At 33.8% G+C, this 15892-nt stretch overlaps 1 protein-coding gene across 1 annotated transcript in view; it reads left to right on the top strand.

Annotated features, from left to right (window-relative positions):
- The window catches only part of LOC145278094 (uncharacterized), a 62924-nt gene extending 47362 nt beyond the window's left edge, over positions 1–15562 (top strand). Inside the window, exon 3 of the mRNA XM_080130359.1 lies at positions 14589–15562. The gene's annotated coding sequence lies outside the window, so the exon portion shown is untranslated. The remainder of the gene's footprint in view (positions 1–14588) is intronic.
- Positions 15563–15892: the final 330 nt, after the last annotated feature.

The raw sequence follows: 15892 nt of genomic DNA, 5'->3' as shown, positions 1-15892 counted from the left end.
AAATAGACGACTTGGTTGAGGCTGAAACTTTCGACCGCGTGTGGTAGGATGCGGCGGAAGACATCTTGAAATTGGTCACGTATCCGACTGTAACGCGTCTGTTCTGTTCGGCTGAGAATTTCTGTTGCTGCGCTAAATATTTTCCACGTAGACTGGGTAATCCGCTCAATTCAGCTACCGGAGATTTTTTTACTGTTCTGGAACTCGCGGCAGTTATTCCTCAGAATCTTGCTTTCAGGTACCTACAATACCGTCCAGCAGTCAAACTTCAGAAAGCGTGCGTTGGGCAGACAGATAAACTCAAATTAACATAACGAAAACAACTATTACGTTGAAAACGCTTTATTAATTAGGTAAAAAAATCTCATGGTTTAGAACGGGAGAAGCCCAGTTCATGGAGGCGAGTAAAGTCCGTGTGTATCATTTCAAATTCCGCAGTGAAAAAGGAGGAAGGACAGAATCGTAAAACGAGACTAGGACGAGATCGCGTGGGAACCCGGAGTTCTTGAAGGATAGCAATATGAAATTTTTCCTTTTCTTTTTTTTATTTGGAATGCCTAAACGGCTAAGTTTTCCATTAAAGAAAGATCAGGAAGGGAAGAAATAAGAAAGAAAACTGTATAAAAAACAAACTCGCACAGAGATGAATGAAAAAGAGGCACAGGGCACCGGTGCTCTTAAGGTATATTTCCTTGTTAAAAAGAGCCCGGTCTGAAAACAGAACATAGGTTAAACTTTAAAAAACAAAACAAAAAAAACAAAAAAAATAAACATTATTAATGATCGTTTTGGTACAAAAAAAAAGTCCACTAATGTCAGCCCTCTACTACAAATTCGGAATAGAGGCATGTGAGCGAGAAAAAGCGAAACTAGAATCAGGGAAACAACAACTACATGAGAACTAACTAAATATACTCAAATCAAAATATTCGGTAAATGTTACCTTACGCTACAACAGAACACCGGTCAATCTAATTTGGTTTTTAGGGGCATTTGAGGTCGCTGACAACGAATCTGATAATCAAACCCGCAGCAAATTTACTGTTTGCATGGTATGAACCCCTAGACCTTGGGACTATTTTGTGCCATTTCACTGCCTTCGGTAGTGTTTTTCTTACAAGATACGTTCGCATGCGAACGGGCGTAGTGAAGCGTCTTATCACAGCGTGTAGGAATCTTTCAAATAAGAAAGTTAAAAAAAAAAAGAAGGAAAGTGGTTCATTTTTTTTTCGTCTTACGTAGCTTTTAATGCTTTTTTTAATTGATGAAAACAAAGTTTTCACAAGGATGTCCTTTTCTCTTCTCTGCAACCTCTTTTTCACATAAGAAATGTTGCGAGTTTGTTTTATTGTTATTTCCATGGCAAGTGCTCGGCTGAGCTCCAATCTATGGTCCCCCATCGCCAAACTTTCACAAGAAACATCCGTCTAGCAGAAATCACTATCAATAATCTTCCCCACTCTTTATCTGTACCTAAATCTAAACGTAGATTCCATGAGCAAAGCTTCTTTATTAGAACTGTACGCCTATGGAATTGTCTTCTGTTTTCCTGCTGATTATAATATAGTTGTCTTCAAGTCTAACATAAACAAGTTTTTGATGAGCCGTTCCATATAAGTTATCAAATTCATCAAATTTCTATTACTAACAATTACTATATTGTCCAATTTCTACTGTACACGCTTTAACCCTTATCCTCGAGTGGACTTAAGGCCTTGATAAGTGGTGATGCCCATGTAAAAAAAAAAAAAAAAAAAAAAAAAGAAAAAAAAAGCAGCTTGCAAAAACATAAGCGCCAAACACATTTTTATGTTTTTCGTTCTTTTTTTTGGGGGGGGGGGCGGGGGGGGTTATTTCATTAACAGGTGCTTCTGCAGTTTAACCGTTTTTCCGTAAGTAACCCGCCAACATTTGCCATTTCACAAAAATTCTGTTTACATTAAGGAGGGGGGACGGTGAAATGGCACAAAATAGTCCCAAGGTCTAGAGGTTCATACCATGCAAACGGTAAATTTGCTGCGGGTTTGATTATTATTGGTTATCTTTCAGATGCAAGGTTCATTGTTTACTTGCGGTTTTAACGATATAAGATTCCGTTGTACGGAAGACCAAATCGGCCAAAATGTCTATGATGTTTTTATTGGCGCTTTTCTTCGTATTTTTAATAACATTTTTTTGCACCATTTACAAGTTCTTTTTACAAATAATTTTTTTAATACTGTAATAGTAAAATAAAGATACATTTATTAATTATACGGAAAAAGTATCTCGTAATGTTTTCACACGAGATTTTTTTCCTGTTGATTTCTCTTTTTTTTTTTAAATATTAAAATTGATTTACTATTTAAAGTGATTTTAAAGCCTTTAACATGACGGAGTTTATAATGAAAACCAAATTACCGTTTAAATTAAAATAATCTTTATTAGAAATTTGTAACAAAATAACAAAATTATAAAACTATTAGATTAAAATTGAGAACTTTTAATTAAACAACGTGAACATTTTATAATGAGTGTTTTCATGAAATGTATTTTTAATAATAAAAAAAATAATAATCTTTATTAGAAATTTGTAACAAAATAACAAAATTGAGAACTTTTAATTAAATAACGTGAACATTTTATGAGTGTTTTCATGAAATGTATTTTTAATAATAAAAAAAGTGAACTTTTTTTACTTAAACTTCATAAAAAAAACGTATCCAATATAGAATGTTACTAAAATAATTTTCCTTTATTCGCCGCCGCCAAAGAAATTCCTGCTGACTGATGAAATTTGCACGACTAGTTCCTCGCATCGCTCTGAATTTGGCTTTGCAGATACTCCAGCTACCCTCAATGCGATTTGTGTGAATGGTGGGGTCATTCGGATCTGTAAAATTATAGGTGTGATTTACCACATCATGGTTTGGCAGGGTACTATATGCACGCGGCCAACCATCAGTTATTATCCTTGTGCCAGGTCGCACATACTTCTAAAAAAAATATTTGTAAAAAAAAACTTGTAAATGGTGCAAAAAAAAAAAATGTTATTAAAAAATACGAAGAAAAGCGCCAATAAAAACATCGTAGACATTTAAACAGTATATCAATTTAAATATTTAAATTCAGTAAATAAATTTAAATATTTAAATTATGGCCGATTTGGTCTTTCGTACAACGGAATCTTACATCGTTACAACCGCAAGTAAACAAGGAACCTTGCATCTGAAAGATAACCTCAGATTCGTTGTCAGCGACCTCGAATGCCCCTAAAAAATAAATTAGAGTGATCGGTGTTCTGTTGGTAACATTTACCGAATATTCAAACGGAAGAAATAAATTTCTCAATCATGATTTATCTCCCTTGATCATTTCTTTGCATATGATTCCTCTAAAGGGGAATAACTCACTACTTTGACGATTCTTTTTTATTTTCTTGCGTGCGAAGTGTTCATGGGAGATAACTCCGTTCCTTTGTACGTAAGTTTCCTACTGTTTTTACATAAATTACATTTTAAGTTTTTACCATAAAATTTTGCCTAACCCATCACGAAAGCAGAATCAAATAAGGTTTGTTCTCTTAAATATTTTATGGTATTTTTTTAATCACATAAAATACATGCTAAATATATTTCAGTTCTGGTATTGAGTTATGTTTGTAAAATATCCAGTTTATTTAAAAAAAAAAAAAAAAAAAAATCACTGTCACTTAGGATGTTGGCAATCTTCACGTGGTCGCTCCTGTAGGCACCCTGTGTTTTTTATAGAATTAATTCTGAATAGAAAAATATCGGGGAAACCAATGCCAACAACAGAACCTTTGGATTCATGTGAGATGTTAATAATGACAGACTGAGAAACATAAAAAATATCTAATTTTTTGAGAACTATGTTTTGCAAAAAGCGATATTATAAAATAAAATAGAGTTACCTCCCTTTACGTCTTCGCATTTCCTTTCCTTACAATTTAAATAAGGCCCTGTCTCATTGGCCAAAAGTGCCGCTCATCGACCAATCACGGCAACCTATTTATTAAGCGGGACTAGAGATTCCCTTTAAACTCCTTCTTTCGTTGAAACCTCTGTGGAGGAAAGACTTATTATTTCATCTCTCTTCTTTCCGAACTTGAATGGGACCATCAAACTGAAGACGTTAAAATAAGAACTTTTTGGATTTCTATAAAAGCCGCAACCGCAATTGTTTTGCAACCTGCTTATTTTATATTTGTATTTATTTGTAGTTAAATACACTTTTATTGTTCCCCTACTTGTATATTCGTGTTTCTTTTTCGTCTGAGTCCTAAGTGTCTGATATGTCATCTTTTTTTATAGTCAAATGCAAACGAGAAAAAACATGTTTTGAATCTGTCTGTTCATCATCTGAAGCTTCAACGTACCCCCCCATATAAAAACCAAATTAATTGTTTTGAAGTAGCTGAGAACCTATGATTATTTACTCACAAGTCAGAATCAATAATTTCTCACTAATAATAAATAAATAACATAATAATAAACAGTAGTATTCCCTAGAATCTGAGTGATAAAAAATCTCTCTAGAGTTTCAACACTTTCCATTTCCTTTTGATAAACATTGCAAATAATTTTGCGTTATCGTAACAGTCATTTGCCATTGATTTTGCGCTGGCACCAACAACTGTTCTTCTCTGGAATTTGAATGGCAAAACGCCTCCTTTAACTCCTAGTAATCTCTGCAACCATTCCAGTGAAGATATAGTTAATGGCCTCTCCATCTGGTTTAATGCTTCATAAGCATTTCATGTAATACTTTCCGAGGCTGGTACCACTATATAAAGCTGTATTTTATTTCTGATACTTTATAGAATTTTTCTCAGTTTCCCGTACGACGTCTTTATATTTTTGTTTTATTTCCATTTTTAATTATGTCTCATTAGCATTTGTAGTTTATGTAAGTCGGTTTCTGCAGTCGAGTATTTTCCTCAAGATTTCTTCAAAAGATGCAAAGTCGCATGTAAAAAGAAGAAGAGAAAAAAAAACTAAAAAGAAAAACAAAAAACAAAGCAAACATAATTTCATAACCCGAATTACCTCCCTTAGACTCTTATTATCTCCCTTACACGCTGATTTACTATCTGCAAAAAAAAGTTAATAAATGGTTCAAGTTAATCAATCGTGTTCAATTCTATACCTGGTCTACTTAGTAATTAATCGCCATCCATCATAGGTATTTGATTATTTGAGTCGCGTGCTTGCTCTCTGCACCGTTCGATGATCCTAAGAAGCAGCTCATAAGATGGGTGACGATTAAAAATCGTTAATTATGTATATGGAAATCGTTAATTATTAAAAAAAAAACACACAAAAAAAAAAACACAAAAACAAGCAACAACAGCAACTAGCAGGAAATTCCACAACAGCATCTTTATTATGTAATACATTGTTGCTGGACATTCTGTGGACGTTCAGTGTGAATGGAGACCCCACGATATTATTTTAGCTATTTTGTTAAAACTGTAAAAGTTTTGGCGCTTATATCAACGAGCATTAAATCTAAGGGAGATAACCAGCATGAACATAGGAAAAATAAGCATATTTTGCAAGATATAAGTTGAAACGCCGAATAATCAGTAGAACAATGAAAGAATGTTAAAAAAAAAAAAAAAAAAGAAAGAGAAACAAAATTACACGAATACTATACCTGCAAGCGCCGGGTGAAGTTGAAGTTAGTCCTGGAAATTAAAAAAAAAAAATAAATAAAAATAAAATAAAATAATAATAAAAAAAAACAAGCTAATCAGCGAACTTAAAATATAACAATGTTAAATAACAAAATAAACTTATTAATTAACGTATTACGCACAACAAAAGTAAACAACCTGATGCTAATTAATCAACAACAAAAATTAAATAAACTTGTTAATTAATGGAAATGAAAGTCATATCACATAGTGCTCCCCGATGGCAATAATTATACGGAGGAATACTTCTCCCTTACCATCGTTTCAAACAAGTTTATTTAATTTTTGTTGTGGATTAATTAACATCGTTACATTGTAACGGTTTACTTTTGTTTTGTGTAATACGTTAATTAATAAGTTTATTTTGTTACTTAACATTGTTATATTTTAAGTTCGTTGATTAACTTTGCTAGGTTTTAATCCTACCCAAAGCCAGTCAGAGGCTTACTTGGCCAAAACATGGTGAGACGACAACAACTATGGATGGCAGTAATTGCTGAGAATGCAGTTAGGAGATTCGGCGTTCCTATCCCGTCACGGTTATCACCTGATGAAGGCGAGAGGAATAGTTGGCCAAGATGGCGTGAAACAACAACTAGGAAAGATAAATAAATTAATAGGATATCCTGATCGAATAATTTAAAATCTGGAAACCGTGACACATGTACGTACATATTTTAAAGGTATTATAATATTAATATATTGATGATGATGATAATACTAATAATACGTATATATATATATATATATATATATATATATATATATATATATATATATATATATATATATATGTGTGTGTGTGTATGTAGTAGAGAATGAAATATAGTCGTTGTTGGTAAGAGAAGATGAGAACAAGTGGCGATTTACAAATCAGTAAGTACATACATATATTTTATATATACATATATTTATTCAGTTGTATTAGTAAAATGTCTTACTTGTTATGTTTGCGACAAATTCCATTATTAATTTCGGAAAAATTCACTTTTCAAATGGTAAGCGTAACAGATCGATTCAAAGCATGTTAGATGATGGAGCAGAAGTTGGGTAGCTATGTGGGGCCTCGGAGCAAATGTGAATAGGCGCTTTATGTATGGTATGATTAGGTAATTAACATGTTTATAATTTTATTTATTTCTATTTATTTGTCTTTTTTTTGTTTGTAACTTATTGCTTTAGCATAAGCTTTTTAAAAAAAAATTGTATGTTCTCTATTTTGTTGTCTTTATCATTATTACTATATTTATTTATTTATTTTTTTCTGCTGGTGTTTGCGGTGTCTACGTTTATCTGGGTCACGTAAGTCGCTAGTGGGCTGTGTCCGGTCAGCTATTGAAGGATAGTGTAGGGGTGGGATGTGAGAGGGGAGGGGAGGTGAGGTGCGGGGTGATGCGCTCTCGATCGGCAGCTGGGTGTTTAGGTTAGTGTTGCCAGGAGTAGGAAGATAGGTGGGGGGGGGGGATTGGGATGATATTCCTTGGGAGTTGTTAATTTATTTATTTCCATGAGATTATAAGTGGTAGTAGATTTTTTTTTTTGCTAGCTCTATTTTAATTTTTTTTCTTTTTTTTTTTTAAATATGTACTGCTGCTTTTATTTATTAAATTTCTTTTATTATATTATTATTTATTTATTTATTTATATATTTTTTTATATATAATTTATATGGGGGGGGGCTTGTAGTAATGTCCTATCTGGATAGTGAGTTGGGCTGTGAGCGGTGTGTAGTGGTGTATCTGTTCTAATGGGTTATGGTTGTAATGGTAAGTCTTAGGTGGGAGCCGTATGTAAAGTTATATAATGAATGAAGATCCGAGCTCCAGTCTGTTGTTGAGTTCTGGCCGTAATTTGGATATTAGTAATGATTCTTTTATGCGAAGATTCCCAATATTGCGTTCTGCGGTTAATATATCGACTTTAATAGATGTATTAGTGTTTCTGCAGGTGTTGCGGTGTTTGCGGAATGATGATGCTTGTGTTTGTGTGTGTTCCTTGACTCTTATGTGTAGGGGTCTCGTGGTGTTGCCCATGTAGAATTTTCCACAGGCAGAGCATTCTAGTCTGTATACTACGTGTGTACGGTGGCAGATTGTTGCGGGGTATATGGGGCAATTTGCTAATGTGCATGGTTGTGGGTCCTCGCTGTGTCTGCGTTTAGAGAGTTATATATATATATATATATATATATATATATTTTTACACAGTGATCACCACTTATCAAGGCCCGGAAGCCACTCAGGGATAAGGGTTATTGCAAGTACATTACGTTAGTGTGGAGATTTGATGAAGTGTTTACTTAAGGGGGCGGTTCATTAGGAATTTGTTAACGTTGGACTTGAACACATCCAAGTTGTAGTCAGGTGGGAAGCAGGCAGACGGAACAGAGTTCCACAGGCGTGCAGTTCCAAGAAAGAAGCTTTGTTCATGGAATCCACGTTTTGATTTAGGCACAGATATAGTGGGGGAAATTTTTCACAGTGGCTTCAGCTAGACGGGTGTTTTTCGCGAAAGATTGGCGAGGGGGGACCAGAGATTGGAGTTCAGACGAGCACCTGCCATGGAAATAAAAATAAAACAAGGATAGGCTGGCAACGTCTCTTCTGTGGGAGAGAGGTTGCAGGGTAGAGAAAAGGGCATCCCCCACTAAGCCATGAAGTCTATTTTGTACTCTGTATATATATATATATATATGTGTGTGTATTTGTATATATCTGTATATTTACTTTTATCAATATCGGTATATGATTGACATAATCATTCGTGTCACTATCTCTGTTGCTGCTATTATAAATATTATTATTATCGACATCTTTTTTGTTTTTTTATATAATATATATATATATATATAATATTTTTTATCATTTTTAAAAAATTTTCTATAGTTATTACTAAATTTGTTACTATAATTACTAAATTATTATTATTAATATTATTATTATTATAACAACAATAATTAGAGAAGCTTTTTGCCCCCTAAATTCCAGTGAAGATCAATAGTCGGTGTCAACGAGAAATCAATGGTAAGCGGCCGTTAGGTTAATACAAATGCAAACGCGATGGTTATTGAGAGAGGCGAAGAGTAATGGAAGTCTGGGGTGACTTGTTGTCACTCAGACTCCAGATAGCACTATAAGTTGTCCTCAAGGAGAAAGATTTGATGGTAGCCTGTGTGACTACTCCTAGTGAATAATAATAATAATAATAATAATAATAATAATAATAATAATTATTATTACCACTATCACCACCACAACTATAATTATAATAATGAAAAAAAAAAAAAAAAGAAATCCTTTACTCACATGAGATTATTCAATCAACGTCCAACTAAATTTGAAAATATTTTTTTGTTTTGTTTTGTTTTTCTTTGCTTTTAGTTTTTATCAATTGGACCGATATGCTCCTCGCATTTTTATTATTATTATTATTATTATTATTATTATTATTATTATTATTGTTATTATTATTATTAATAATAATAAATAACAAACGAAACAAGAAAGTGTTTCTAACCGAAATTTTGATTTAAACTTGAAATTTATGGTTAAACAAGGAATTGTCTTACACATGTTCGGATGTTTTATGTTTCTGTCTTACATTTTTCCGATCTTCAGCAAAATTAGCGGCGGAGTTAAAAAAAAAAAATAGAGAGGGGGGGGAAAACAAAAACCTTTCTAACTGAAATTAGTATTTAAAAATTGAATTCACGGTTAAACGAGGAATTGTCTTTCACATATTAGGATGTTTTATGTTTCTGTTTTTGTGTACATTTTTCTGACCAAAAGTAACATCGGCAGAAGAGTTTAAAAAAAAAAAAAAACGAACAAAGTAAGCTTTTCTAACTGAAATTATTATTATTGTTATTATTATTGTTATTATTATTATTATTATTATTATTATTGTTACTGTTGTCCTTCTACTTATTATTATTATTATTATTATTATTATTATTATTATTATTTTTGTTATTATCATTATCATTATTATTATCATCATTATTATCATTATCATTATTATTGTTATTATTATTTAAAAAAATTACTTTATTGGTATTACTATTACCGCTAATATTATTACTAGTAGTAGTAGTGGTGGTGGTTGTAATGGTGGTATGTTTTTATTAATTAATTTTTATTATTACTGTAGCTGTAATGGCAGGTGTTGTTTTTTGCTGTCATTGCTATTGTTGTTTTTGCTGTTAATATTATTGCTACCGATATTAGTGTTGCTATTATCATTGTAAATTTTATTTCTATTGTTGTTGGTGGTGGTAATGGGAATAATGGTGGTGATGGAGGAAAAAGGTCGGGAGGGGATCTTTGACCTTGGTGGGGAACCCTCCTAGAGATAATGTCTCGATAAAACTATTGGTGGTGGTGTAACCTTAAATTCACTAACCCCATTTATGAGAGAATGTCAAATCAAAATATTGAAAATAACGACGTAATTGAGGCTAGAACATCTTGTGATGGTCTCACGTCACGTAGGTGTCCCACTGGTCAACAGGGTGGGTCCTGTCGTCATCATACAACTGTTCGGAATTCTGAGGATGTGGCTGGATATAGGGGGAGTGAGAATTGCCAGAGAGGGTACCAAGACACGAAGGGAGTTGGAACAGGAAATGTAAAAAAAAACCTGGACGGATGAGGAAAGAAGAGTCCTTTGGGAATGCTTTGTAAGAAGTGGAAGTACCACATCTGGTGGATATATCCGAAAAATGAAGGAAGAATGGGAATCAAGAGGAGGGGACCTAGAAGTGTCGCGAGTTTGGTATCCCAGTTAAAGCAAATTAAAAATAGCAACCTACTTTCAGTGATTGCAAGAGAAGAGATTGAATGGATGGTTAGGAATGAAATGAATAACGAAAGTAAAATTGATGAAACTAGCTTTGATGAAAGAACTAAGAGAGTGGAAGTGCAGAAGGGAAATGTAAACGATGATGGGAGGCGGACAACTGACGAGGTATGAAATATGTAATGGACCAGGGTATATAATACCCTAGCTCGCCACAAGAAAATAATGAAACGAATGACATTGAAGGAAACAAAGACTCAATTGATGGATAAGATAAACGTCGTTTATTTGCTGTTGAAAGAATGAACATTTTAGTTATAACATGTGTTCATGTCCGCGCGTATGTAACCAATGTTCGTTGCGGGGTTGGTGTTGTAGAAGGATATGTGTGTTCATCTCAAGTTCGGGTTACTATCGTTTGTTCGCGCGTGGGAAGAGAAATGAGTGTTGTAGTGGAAAATGAAAATGATAGTCCAGCGTGTAGACAAAGAAGAGGATATGAGAGTTGACATTATATATATATATATATATATATATATATATATATATACACACACACAGTAATATGTATAATAATAAGAATATACAGTAATAATAACAGTGATATTTACATCTAGAAATAAATTAGGTTCAAAGCTCCTGAAATTTCTACTAGAATTGCCTTCAAGGTGGTGCAGTGGTTAAAATATTTTAAAGAATTTAATCATGGCTGATGGAACGAGAACATGCTATCCTCATAAAACAAATAAAGGGTTCTGTTCAAAATTCTGTGCAGATTCCCAAGTTTGACAAGATACACCTGAAGAAGATCGGAGGTTACCTCGACTGAAATGTTGTGAAAATAACACTCAAGATGAGAGACAGAATCCAAATGATACATATTGATGACAACTACTACTTATGATAATTCCTCTCAGATGGCTCTGATCTTCCAACAACAGATCTGATAAAGAATGTTGGCAGCGAGAGAGTCTACAAAAACGGAAATGAAAAATCAGGTGACATCTGAGTACATCAGAAAATTAAGGGTTGTTCTTAAATCTTATTTTCATAGTCGGAATACAATACATGCCATCAATGTCATAGCAATAGCTATCATTCGATATATTGCTCGTATACTTGACTAGAATATAGATGAATTACAATGTTTGGATGCAAAAATATGTCAAACTCTTACAATTTATGGGGCTTTTGCTAAGAAAGGAAATGTAAGTCGGTTGCGTCTACCTAAAAAAGAAGGTGATAAAGGCTTACTTAGTGTTAAAAATGTGGCAAATATAGAGGAAGGAAATCTAATATATTTCTGAAAATAATGAAACTCTTCTTCATGAAGTGGAAAGGCAAAAGATACTAAGACCTGGGGTTGAAGAGAGTCAGAGGTTGCAAGAGAGAGAGAGAGAGAGGGAAAAAATTATTTGGGAAGAAATTACACAGTGTATTCTTTAAGAATACTAAATTTAGATACAATGGAAGCTGGAAATTGGTTGGTCAGGTTGATCTTAAAAGATCTACTGTGTAGAGGACTAGAGTATAAAGACCCTAACTCGCTACAAAAGAAAATAATGAAACGAATGGAATGACGTAAACAATAACTCAATTGCGGGATGGAATAAACATGTCGTTTATTTTCTGTTGAAAATAAAAATGGTTTAGGTGTAACACGTGTTCATTCAGGCGTTGACGACTACATGCGTGAAAAAGAAAGGGATGAAGTCGAGGACGAGAAATGGCCGTCCCGCACGTAGAAAGGAATATAGAAAAGGAGTGTTTGCCTCAGCAAAACCATGCGTTCATGATAGCAGTCGTCCATGTGGAAAAGTCTTCAAACCAAGAGCTATGGACGCCGAACTTGCCTGGTTGACGAAACCAGGCAAAAGGGAAGAAAGAGGAAGTTGAGTAGTGTCGTGGACTTTTATATCGGGGTGAGTGTTCTGACTGCGCATGTCTGGAATTCCTTTCAGGGGAAGTGACGTTTCGCATGTGTGCGTACTTGTGCGCGTATGTGTGCGTACATGTGTGTACATTAGCGTGTGTGTGTGTGTGTGTGTGTGTGTGTGTGCGCGTGAATGTGAGTGTATATACGTAAACGTGAATATATGTACGTGTCTGTGCGTTTGTGCGTGCATACATGTGGGTGTGTGTATGAGGATGTGTATATGTGTGCGTGTGTGTGCATATGTGCGTGCGTACATGTGGGTGTGTATATGTGAGGAAAACATGTTCGAACAACTAAGAGCACTAAAATGACAAGCCAGGAACAAGCCAATCGCACTAGGTCCATCGAACATTACATCGACAAAACTGCAAAATCCCTGATGTGCAGATTGTATAATGAAAGGGAAGAAACATTAATGCATATTATATCAGAATGCTAGCTGAACAGCAACATAAAAAATGGAGACACGAGAAGTCATACAGGTCTTATACTGGAATATATGAAATCTTTATGAATTTGACCACAATGACAAGTGGTATGACAAATGGTATGAGCATAAACCAGAAATGATATGGGGAAAACGACAATGTCAAACTTTGGAACATGCGTATACAAATTGAATATTCCAAAGTTGACATATTTTTTTTAAACAAAAACAGGAGACTCTGCTCAATCATTAACATAATCTACCTTTTTTGATAGCATATTGCAATCGAAAGAACATGAATAAATAAATATCAAGATCTGAAATGCGAATTAGTTAAACTATAGAAATGTAAAGAAGTCAACTGCATTCGAATTGTAATTGAAACGCTTGCAACCATAATGATAAGCTACCATAAATGGCTTTTCCAATTCTGCAAAAATGTTACATTCTAGGAACGATGAAGTGTTAAGGTACAGCTAAGCGTCTAAATGCAAGGGGGGGGGGGAAACTCCAACTAAAAAAATCCAAAAGTTGAGGCTACTATGAAATAATAATAATAATAATAATAATAATAATAATAATGTTAACACTAATATTAATAATAATAATAATAATATTAATAATGTTAATAATAATGATAATACTAATAATAATTATTACAATATTAATAATAATATTGATAATAATAATAACAATCATTAATAATAACAATTATATTAATAATAATAATAATATTCTTATTAATAATAATGCTACTACTACTACTAATAATTAATAATAATAAAGTTAACATGACCTGGACTACGCCAAATACTCAAGAAGGGTAAAGGAGGATGAAAAGAACCAAGGAGTGAAAGCACTAACCAGACTGCTACTGAATGGGTGTGAAGTGGACTGGGACTTTGGGGAGGCTTATTGCCACCCAAACTCTAGTGGTCATTGCCAGTCAATGGCTGATGATGACCTGGGAGAACTTCTCTCGTCCAATAATATTTTCTTATTTTATTTTAATGTTTTTATTTCTTTGTTGTTATTCAATGCTTTCCATTATTCGTTATTTTATTTGTTTAATATTTAATTGATGCTTATTTCTATGCTTCGTGTACGATTGCAATTACATTTTAATGTGTTTTTATTCAAATCGTTTTTCACTAGAAGCACCACGGAATGAGAAATATATTTAATCAACAAATACGTTTTGATAAAACTGATATTTTGCTGGATAGCACAAAAAATAGATTTTTGGATAGAAAAACCTAATAACACACAACAAATATGAGTTTATTAACATTTCTATGAAAATAGTGTTCATCGTATTTTAAATACAGAACTGATCCAAATGAGATAATAATAATAATAATAATAATAATAATAATAATAATAATAATAAAGTACAAATAAATACTCAGAAAGTAATACTGTGTTACATAGTTCAATACAAATAATAACATCACATTGTATGAGACAATCTTTAATTTACTACTTCAGTCCAGCATCCCTTAAAAGATAATGTTCTTTTTTTTTTTTCGTCCTGTTTCTTTCGCATGTTCCCTTTTTATGTAACAGTTCACTGACTTCTTTCTTTGGTGAAGAACCGCTGCACATCAAAATTACTGCAAGTTCCTTTTTCGCAGCATTACAACAATGATCATAGAGTGTGTCACAAAAGAAGCCTAATGATTAAAAAAAATTCATAACTTTAATATTTTATATTTTTCTTTTTTTTTCAGATCATCTAGAGTAACACTTCCAAGGTCATCATGACTCGTTATGCTACCGAGGAATGAATATGTATCGTAGAGTCGTATTTTTGGTTGAATGAGTCAATATCAGAAACTCCAAGAGAATTTTGACGAAACTTCAACACAAGAAATTCCCCTACTCCCAATGCAATAAAAGCTATGATGGCTCGATTTCATGAGCAAGGGTTTGTATGTGACCTCCCTAAATCTGGTAGACCCCGTAGGGCAAGAAGTGATAAGAATCGTCAGAGATTAGCAGAGAGTGTGTCCGAGGATCCATCCACATCAGTAAGAAGGAGATCAAGTCAAATTGGGGTCTCTCGATCATCTTTTCACAGAATGCTTCATGAAGAGGGCAAATTATCATACAAAATTCAATTGGTGCAAGAGCTTCAGCCAAACGATCCGGAAAAAAGGATGGAATACGCCATGCAATTCCAAGATTTGGCCAGTGGGGATCCAAACTTTCTCAAAAATCTCATTATGTCCGATGAGGCCCATTTTCATCTGAATGGGTTCGTAAATAAGCAAAATTGCAGGATTTGGGGATCATAAAATCCCCACGCAACAGCACAACGGCAATTACACCCTCAAAAATGTACAGTGAGGTGTGGAGTAATGGCGGATGAAGTTATCGGACCTTACTTTTTTGAAAATGAAGAAGGAGAGAATGTAACAGTGACAGGAGCTCTTTACGCCCAGATACTTGAAGATTTTGTTCGACCTTGGGTACAAAACAAACCACCAATGTAGTTCTAGCAGGAAGGTGCAACGGCGCATATGGCACGAGAAATATTAAATCTGCTCCAGGACATATTCGGCACCCAAATAATTTCTCATGGCTGTGAGATAGATTGGCCACCCTGCTCGCCAGATCCCACAAGTGCAGATTTCTTCCTTTGGGGTTACCTCAAAGAATGGGTATACGCAAACAAACCAGCCACAATAAATGCCCTTAAAAACGATATAGAGAAAGAAATTAGGGCCATAAGCCTTGAAACATTAAGTGATGTGCTGAACAATGCCTGCAGAGAGCACAAGAGTGTGAAAATGAAAATAGTGGACATTTGAGTAACATTAATTTTAATAACTAAAATTAGACCTTGTGAAAAACATACCCTAGATTAAGTTGTGTAAATATAATTAGAATAAGCAGACTATGATATCTTACTATATCTCAAAATATCACAGAGAGGCTCATCTACCTACATATGAAAATTGGTAAGCATAACTTGAATATTGAGGAAGTTAATCAAATTTAAAACCCGTCAGCTTCTTTTGGGACACCCTGT

This window comes from Euprymna scolopes, chromosome 6 (genome assembly GCF_053919585.1).
Source record: "Euprymna scolopes isolate OS-2025 chromosome 6, ASM5391958v1, whole genome shotgun sequence".
Lineage (NCBI taxonomy): Eukaryota > Metazoa > Mollusca > Cephalopoda > Sepiida > Sepiolidae > Euprymna > Euprymna scolopes.
Note: the sequence above shows the minus strand (reverse complement) of the source record. Positions and strands in the feature narration are given on the sequence as shown.